Below are 9,648 nucleotides of genomic sequence, written 5' to 3'. Positions count from 1 at the left end.
CTCTTGGACTGCATGGGGCCTATATTTAGCCAATAGAGAATAAATTATAGTTGTTAATGAAACCGGCAACCTTTTGCAGAGATTAAGAGAGTAAGAAAGGAGTGCAATTTTCATTTCTCTTTGCAAATAAAGAGTAGAAATACCCTCTAATTCTTAACATTCTACAAGTTAGAACTCTGCCTTCATTGGCCCTACTTTAAATCTAGCTTAATGTTCCCATCAAGTTACATAACATTTCATCTGCTGACACTTTTAATACTCGTCTTAGTGCAAAGAAGAAGTAGGGAACATGTTAAACATCACTTTTAAAGAGCTTTGAAAAACAAAATATTCCAAAATGGATTTTAAATTAATTAGACCAAGGATGGGAAATTCAATTTAAATAATGAATTAGAAAACCTTAAAAAATTGGACCCTTATGTTTTTAAGGTAGCTTGCAAATCCCTTTTCTCTTCAGTCCAAAGCCATTAACACTGAGCACTGCAGCATCATACTGTAGTAACCTTGTAAAAAAAACAAAACAAACAAACAAAAAACAAGTGAGACTTTAGGAGCAGGTCCTCAGCTGGTGTAAATCACTATGGAGCTATTATGTCAATTGAGGATTTGGTCTATAATTTACACATTGAAAACATTCATTATATTTAAAATGCTTGCTCACAAAAAGTATTATTAACCAAAGTGAATCTATTTAATTATTGTTAATGTTCAACAACAAAGTTTTCTGAATTTTTTTAGGGATTTAAATATTTATGATCAAATAATTAAAGACAAATGCAATTCTCAGAAAAGCAAAGAAAAGCCCAATATATAAGTCATAATAAATTACTGTGTATTTATTGTCATACTCCATCTCAATATTGAAAAAGGTAAAAAAATAAACTACAGTCACCCCAGAAGGCACAGGAGGTATGGTTTCATCCTATTGCAACCATGTGGCCAGCTGCACTGATATTCACTACCAGGGGTGGATAGGCTGGAGGATCCATGCCCCCACTCCTCTCAAAATCTATTTGGGGGGCAAGGGAAGCTTTATTTTACCGCCAGAGAGCTTCATAGGAATCCCTGTAGCAAAGGTTCCCCAAGAAATGCATTAAAGCAGCAGATTTCTCAGCCAGCCTAGCTCTGCCCTGGCTCAGGCTGGCTCTGCCCACATCATAGTCCAAGACCTCTGGCTTTGTAGGAATGCTAATGGCTTGAGTTGTTTCTCCATTGATGGCAGATTTACTGCTTTTGAGGGACCCACAGCCTTGGAAGTGAATTGACCTCAGCACGTTGCAATGAAAAGGGAAGAAGTGATGGGGCACCAGGAAATGCAAACACTGATAGTCCACAGAATCCTCTTGAAAAACATGCCAGGCCAAGGCAAGCAAGCATGTATAGTGATGGTACATCGGAGACGTTGAACACCACCCTAAAAAAAGAGTTGAAAGAAAAATGTTCATGCTAGCACTTAAGTTACATGAGTAGCACCACTAAAACTTGGACTACTGGCATAAATAAGGGCTCACCAACATTAGATTACCACAGTTGGACCTGTAATGAGCACTTTAACTTTGCTTCATGAACAAGATCCTACTTCAGGGATATCAAGGACTGTCATCTCACAATGTGCCTTGAATAGAAATATTTTGAGGATGGCTCTAGAAAGACCTGCTAATTGATCTAAAATTATAGGGACAATGCTAGAGTGTGTGACACCATTCATCCCTTAAATGTTTTTGCAAGACTTCCTTAGGTCAGATGCAATTGAAGAAATTGCAATAATAATGAAATAAAACAAATAGTGTGGGAAGAGGCCAGGGGAAAGGATCCTGGAATATTTCTATGGGACAAAATGAAACATAATGAGGCAAGAGAGTTAACAAAGAGAGAGAGAGAAAGAAGATATTGTGTAAAGTATATTTTACATGCTACTTTTGGTACCTCCCTCCTTCCCCCCCACTAAACCGCCCTAGACATATGACAGTGAAAGGAAAAGAAAAATAAATGTAATGGAGTATAAAACAAAACTATAACATCATTTTGTTTTACTATGTGTGCAGTAGAGTTATTGCTGGTGCCTGCAATTTAATCTGTTGTGATAGTCGTCTTCTTATTATGTTTATTTTACTTCTGTCTTTATTAGAAATCTCTGGACAAGTTTGTCTCCCTGTGATCAAACTCTGATATAGCCAGTGGCTATTGTAGGTGAGAGCACAAGCATTAGCATTTGGTGTGGTTAGATGTCGTCTTGGATGCAGATGCCTGTAGAACGCAAGGCTTTGGGGAAAGAAATTGTCTTTCGTGTGTGTGTGTGTGTGTGTGTGTGTGTGTGTGTGTGTGTGTGTACAGCACAGTGGGTTTCCAACCCCAATGAGGGTGTTTTGATGTTACCATAACTTAAATGTTTACTACCACAAAGTAATAGGGTGAGGTGACATCTTGTGTTATGGGACATGGCAAGGAGAAAAGAACAAAGCCAAAGGAATAAGTGTATATCTGTGTGGAGCTGTGTAAGGGTGTAACTTTTGAATTCTCAACCATCCTTCCTACAGCTGATCCAACCACACATCCCACTGTGGAGAGATTGGGGGGGGGGTGATGAAAGCAGCTAGGGGATTCCTAGAATGGACAATTTTTCCCACATCAGATGCTGATGCTCCTACTAGTGGGAAGAATGGGAGCCATATACACTCCCCAGCCAGGCACCAGCTCCTCCTCTTTCATATTCTCCCATCTAAGGAGTCTTCATTTTATTATCCAGTGAAGAGGGAGGAGGATGGGGAGGTCTCAGGAAGCTGATCTCCCTCAAGACCCAAAGAAGAAGGAAAATTCTCCCAGTGCTTTAATCTGTGGATACTATTCCTCTATTTTGTGTTGTATGTTGGGAGAAAAAGTGTTTGGTGATAGATGAGAGCAGGCATATCTATTTAGCCTTGTACAGCACCAGGGTGTGGATCGTCTCTTTGTCCCAGATCCAGAAGGATCCCAATGGGAGTTAGCCTAAATATCTTTGTGGATTTGGGCCTTTGGTCTTTTTATCTCTATTAGTAATGACTAGCAAAGTGCATGTCTTTGCCCCTGAGTAAGAGGTGATAATTTTCAAGTCAAGATCCCAACTTGTGACAGGTAAGTCAGTTAGCAAACTCAGTCAGTCCTCTCTAGAGCTGGGAATTGTATGGTATTTGTGCCCAAGCATGTCTTGTGGCTTAAACCAACCATTCATATTTTAGTTATGACTTCAACCTTGACCAGTGAGTTAAAATTTCAATGTTTTATCTATTAGTTCTCCGAAGCCTAGAACAGGATATGCATGTGAAATACTTATTTAAAAATACTTTTGTCTGATTTGCATACTGCCATATTTGTAATTATTTTTGTTTGACATGGTGCAACTGCAACTAGCATAAAATCAAAAGCAGTAAACCAGTAAATTGTTTTGCTGCTTGTCTGTTAGCAGCATGCTAAGAATGCTAGAATTCATCACTAGCAAAACTAAGCAGAATATTTAGCTACAGGTCAGGCAGTGAGTCTCTCTTGATTTTCTTTTTAAAAATGTAGATGCCATATATTAACGCCCTCTTTTTGCTTCTTTGAGAGGAGTTCATCCCATCTAATATGCATTAGAAATAATCTACTCATTTCATGAAAGGCATGAATAAAGGGCCAGGCTGGTTGACTAGTGGAGCAATTAACGGAATCACCCTCAGCTTACTTCTGTGGCCTATTTTCTCAGGCCAGCCATCAGTGTAATTATCAACATTACAAGAATCTTCTGAGATAGAAGAGAGGGTCACAAGTCAAAGGGAATTGAAGTTCACTCCAGGAAACTTAGCTGTTTGGTTTTAATAATTCTTCATTAAACACCCTCCATGGTATCAAAAGGATTTATTTCCAGTGTTATCCTGCAGTGTCCTTATTTCTGTGCAGTCCTGAAGAAACAGTGAAGAGAGAGTATTTTAGTGCTTAGCATTTCCCTTCCCAATTTTGAGGCAGTTTGTCCAAAATTGATATCATATTAAACTAGCAACATAGAAGGGATCCCTTTTCCAATACGTAGATATGTAGGCATGCCAAGCCATGTCCCTGTGCATATGTGTATGAAAGTTCAGGTATAAATGCACATAAAAGATCATAAGTACAAAAAAAAAGAGTAAAGACATTTGTGTATATATACATAGAGCCCTGTGTATATGCATATGCCAGGCCATGTATGTGGTATGTGTAACCATGCTTATGTGCCCACACAAGAACTCTTGCCAGAAAGATGTTAAAATTCAGGGGATTTTGGTTAATGTACCTTTTGTACTTTAACATATACTTCCCCAGTGAAATAATGTTTCCACCGTCAACACTGTAACGCTGTCTCAGCTTCACTGCACACTGAAACTGCCTTTATTATGCTGGATAAGCAGGCCAATTTCTTTTTAGATTAGATTTTTAGATTTAGATGGCTTTTTCTTTTCCTTCAGATTTCATAGCTCAGCGAGGGGCGGGAGGAGGTAAGAAGCCTAAGAGTTTGGAGAGCAAGAGATATTTTTCATGGTTCCTAATAATGGAATGACACATACTTGTGGCCAATTTCTCCAGAACTTGATTAGTATTTCTGTAAGTTTGTGGATTTGGGCCTTTGGTCTTTTTATCTCCATTAATAATGACTAATGTCTGCTAATGTTCTAAATAGAATACCCCTGGTTGGAGTTCTAAGGGTGTGTCTGTGCAGATTAGTTCCTGTGCTTTTTCAGGGAGTTTCTTGAGTAGATGGTGTAGTTTCTTTTGGTAACCCTCAGTAGGATCAGAGGGTAATGGGGTGTAGAATGTGGTGTTAGAGAGCTGCCTAGCAGCCTCTCGTTCATATTCCAACCTATTGATGATGACAACAGCACCTCCTTTGTCAGCCTTATTCATTATGATTTCAGAGTTGGGGAGGAGGATGGGAGGAGTTGCTCAAGCTCTGGTTCTTTGAAATATTATGCCCAGTGATGCCCTTTTGTCATTGGAGGTGAAGGATGAATGAGTAATGATGAGGGCAAGGGTAATGATAATGAAGATCAGTGCAGTGAAAAAAAGATTATGCAGGTGAAGTGATGCTTTCACTTACCACTGTGCAACACCACTGTCTGCAGATGATGACCTGGGTTAACCCTGAGAAACTGCATTAGCCATCACTAGTGCTGTAGGAGATATAATTATGGGCAAATTTGAAGACACTGGTTTTGAGCAAGCGTCATTGAGTGCATGAAATGACCTGCAGAATAGAGCTGGGTGGCGACCAGATTTTCCATTTTGCATAATAGTCTGATTTTGACATTTTTTCCCATTCCAAATAGAAGAACCCTCCCACCTCCATTTAAAATTTCATGAAAAACAAAATCCTGGAAAAATATTGTTTTGGGTCAACTGAAATGTTTAATTTTGATAAATCAATTTGGCTCATTCTGATTTTAACTTTTTAAGAATTATATATGATATTATATAAAATGTAAAAAATCAGAGCAAAGTGATTTTGGAACTGAAAATCAAATTGTTCCATTCTGTTTTCTTTTCAGAATGACATGTCCTTAAAATGGACATGTTTCTGTGAAAAGCTTCACCTTTGATGAATCAGCATTTTCTGACGCAGAAACGGTCCTTTAGAAAACTTCCACCAGCTCGACTCAGCATCTTTAATTCTGGTGATGATACATGAGAAGGATAAATCTAGCTTGACATTCCAGCCCACAGGGATGCTGCAGGGCTGGCAGTTAGAAAAAGTCTTCTTTTTTTTCCTTGGAAACAGAGACAATTTAATATAGAATGAGCGAGAAACACTACAATGCAACCCTACAATGCCGTTATTACAGAGTTACATTTCAGATTGAGCTGCACTTTCAGCCTTCTAAGAGAACAGTTGTAAAATCTACACCTGGGATTGGACAAGCAACTGGAGTAGTGTGGAATACTGGTGTGATGTGCTTCCTTAGGCTGCTCAACAGATGAACAATTGCATTTTGAACCATCTGTAACCTGTGGCTGGCTATCATTGTCCACAACTGCTCCAGGTCTTCTTAATCACCACTGTGCTTTATTATATATTAAATTAACACTCAGTAGTAGAATATAAACTTGCTTCTGGGGAAGGGTACGCCACCGCTGCTGCCACCACCACTCCTGCCTTCCTTCAAGCTCCCTACTCTCCTCTGAGCAGTTCCTTTATGTTTGCTTATATAGTCCTGGGTGCTGGGAATACTTCCACCCAATTATCCCCTCAGCTGTGTCTTCACTCTGCCAACTGCCTGTCTTTCAATCAGAGCTCAATTAATATAAACTGGTGGGGATTTGAGTGACTTATCTCCTGAGTCAGCACAACCTGTTACTTCTGGGTTAGTGTGAATTAAACTGCTTTGCAGAAAACCAGTCTTGAGGTATCAGAATGGATCACTCTGCCCAGGTCCCTATCTGAGAGAAAGGGGTACCATCAGTTGACCAAGCAACTGAAACATAAGGTGTTTCTGGTACTGCTGCTATTGGGAATTCATTGTAGTAATGTATCATGGAAAAATTGATCATGAATGCAACACATTGATTATGAAAGGGCAAGTGCTTCAACATCAGATGAGATCACATTTTTGCCTTTCCCTCCAATTGCTTTCCCTTGTCACCAGAATCATTTCAGTCTTACCTGTTTTTTATCTTAAGCCAGCCATTGTTCATCCAGATTCCTATTTACTTCAGATCCTAGGCCAGCAAAGAGATAGCAATGTCTGCACTAGAGTATAAGATGTAAGGCTGGATATCTCTTGGATACTGTAGCTGTCCTATACAAGTTCATACTGTCTCGTGATCTTCTCTAACAACATCACAACATATGTTGAAAAGTAGAGAGGAGGAAACTAAACCTTGTGGTGGAGGAGCGCCTGGGTTGGGCAGAGACATCCAATGGGGTGAATTTATTAAAGGCGGAAGTCTATATCCTGGTAAAGAGGATAGGAAAGAAGTTGCTAAAGTACAGGTAGGAGCTAGAGGGGAACAGTCAAATGTAAAAAGTCCCATTTAAATTTAAAACATGAAGGCAAGCAACTGAATATTGACAAAATGTATAAGTGCTTGTATACAAATGCTAAAAGTCTAAATATTAAAAGTGCTTGGCATTAAATGAATGACAGAAGCTTGGTAGAATAAGGATAATCAATGGGGCACCATAAGACCAGGCAGCTGGGCTAGATGAATTGGTCTGACCTAGTATGTCCGTTCTTCTGAGAGGGCTTCCAGTGAATAGGCGCCTCTGCTTATCACTTCTCTCTGGGTCTTAACTTATAGGAAGGAGCTAAACCAACTTAATACCATTCCATCCATTTAATACTAGGACCTGCAGGCAGTGCTTCATGATGATCGATAGTACTGAAGGCTGCCAGAAAGTTTAACAGCACCAGCAAGGACATTTGATCTTTGTACACGGCTGTGAGGAAATCATTCATCATTGTCGCTGGTACTGTTTCTGTACCAAATCCTGCTCTGAAGACAGACAGAAAGGAATCTAAGTTGTTGCAAGAGGCTGGTGTTGCCAGAGTTAGCCTGAAACCATTGGCTCAGGGATCTTGCCCAGGAAGGAGAGGTTGGAGATGAGGTGGCAGTTGCAAAGTTGTATTTAGTGATTGCTACTTGAGCATGGTTGAACCATCAGGTGGATTATGGTTGCCTGGGGAGTCAGGCTCTTTCTGAGCAAAGTGTTGATAATCTCTGCTAGCAGTGACCCTGGGCATTCACTTAAGAGGGGCAAAGGTGTAACTCTCACATGGTTCCATGGGCTATCTCCAGCAAGTACAGAGCCCCTGCCTTCCCTTTACCCACCCTGGGGAGATTAGAGATTAGCCTAAATACAATCAGGAAAGTGGGTAAGTCATCTTCTCCTTCCAGCTCTGGATCTTCAGAGCCTCCTTCCCATCACGTTTGTGGAGAGGAAGCGTCCCATGATGTAAACTTGTTTTGGAGCCGCCCCAACGTAAAGGGAGTAGCCAGTGAAAAAGCACAGTGGGTCTAAGTCTCCACTCTGTTACACCAGTTTTACAGCACTGTACCTCCTCTGATTTCAGTAGAGTTACACCAGCTTAATCCAGGTATGACAGACAGGAATAAGGCCCACAGAATCTGAAAAATCAAGTAATGTGGAATATCTGTTTGCAGTAGACTTCCTGGGATTGGGGGAGGGGAAGAGAAGTTATAGTTTTAAAGTGAACAAGTGTTAGTTAAACACACATTGCGGATCAGACTCAGGCCCATGCTACTGCCTCTTTGAACTGATCTGTCAATAAAAAGTGGCCTTAAATCTTCCTTAAACATAGTGGTGTGATGTAGCATTGTTAGTCAGGCATTCAACTCTACGCTTGCATGCAAAAAGCTGTCCTCAATGCAGTGTGTCCTTGCACGTATGTAGAACAAAATGGCATCCTCCATGAGCACTGAACAGCCAGACGGAATTGTCCTGCAGGCTCAGCTGGTCCTGGGTCACGCAGTGCATGCCTTGCATACACCGACAGCACATCACTGCTTAAACATCACACTGTACAACTGCCCTCCACCCTCTCGTTTGCTGTGCCAGCTGGAGCTCTGGTGTAACTGAAGATCTAGCCTTGAGTCTCTTGAAGTAGAAAATGTTTGGTTGGTTGGTTGGTTGGTTTTTCTTAAAGAAAAGCCACATCTAAATCCGTCTTGTGCATACTACCATTTTTTTAGCAAAATTTTAAGTTGAACGTATTTTAGCTAGCAATTAATTTGTAAGGGAGAGGTAAGTGCAGCCAGGGAAATTTCTCCCGCTAAACTATATTTGATCCCTGGCTTTAAACATTCGGTAACGCCTTACCCCATAGGTACATTTTCCTTCTCCTTTCAATATGTTTTTTGTGATTTGTATTATCATTTGCTTAAACATGTTACGCAACACACGTTTTACCTCAGCTGGCGATTCAGACCCTTTATGTGGCTTCCGCTTTCCCCAACCTTCCAGGAATTTGACAAACTAATCACTGACTTTAGCGCTTTCTTTTTATGGTTGAGATTGTGGTGCTGAAGCAACTTTTCTCCCTGCCCCTACTTCCCTTTATCCTCTTAGGACTGACTAGGAATCTGAGAATTTCACAGTAACAGCCAGCGAGTGTTAGAAGGAGACAGACTTATTATTTTAACTCCAATTTTCATTCTCTTTTCTCTACAATAACTGCTCTCTTTATGTTATTAAAAACTATTTCATCTCCTTGAGGTCCTGTGTGTGATCAAATTTTTACCACTTATTTACTATAGTGTTCTCTATTGTGCACTATGTGCTGATTGACCACTGATGTGTTCAGCAGCTGTTATACTGCACAGTGCTGTCAGCGGTCCTGCATGGCACCAGGCTACCATATTGTCGTGTCATTTTGAATCCTGCCTCTTTGCTCCATTAATAATACCAGTCATTAGTAATTCCTTTTTTCACAAAATAGTGATCATTCCATGTTTTTCACATTCCTCCTCTCCCAGGTTCTCTCCAGGAATGGTGGGGAAGGTCTCAAAAAGGCTGTAATCACAGCATTTCTGGCTCTAGTGGCTGCAGGAAAAATGGAGGGGAATAATCTCAACAAAACTTATTACCATAAGACGTCCAGTCCAATTTTTCAGTTAAACAAGTTAAAAAAATGGGCCAGTAATCTG

General features: G+C 40.3%; 1 long non-coding RNA gene across 1 annotated transcript; it reads right to left on the bottom strand.

The window, feature by feature from the left end:
- Positions 1 to 796: 796 nt before the first annotated feature.
- Positions 797 to 6,361, bottom strand: LOC135972240 (uncharacterized). The gene is made up of 4 exons (XR_010588645.1): positions 5,577 to 6,361; positions 5,084 to 5,156; positions 3,698 to 3,914; positions 797 to 1,414 (listed from the first exon to the last, which is right to left on the bottom strand). It is a non-coding gene; the product is annotated as an uncharacterized LOC135972240 (long non-coding RNA).
- Between the last annotated feature and the right edge of the window lie 3,287 nt (positions 6,362 to 9,648).

The sequence above is a fragment of the Chrysemys picta genome, chromosome 6 (genome assembly GCF_011386835.1).
Source record: "Chrysemys picta bellii isolate R12L10 chromosome 6, ASM1138683v2, whole genome shotgun sequence".
NCBI classification, from domain to species: domain Eukaryota; kingdom Metazoa; phylum Chordata; order Testudines; family Emydidae; genus Chrysemys; species Chrysemys picta.
Note: the sequence above shows the minus strand (reverse complement) of the source record. Positions and strands in the feature narration are given on the sequence as shown.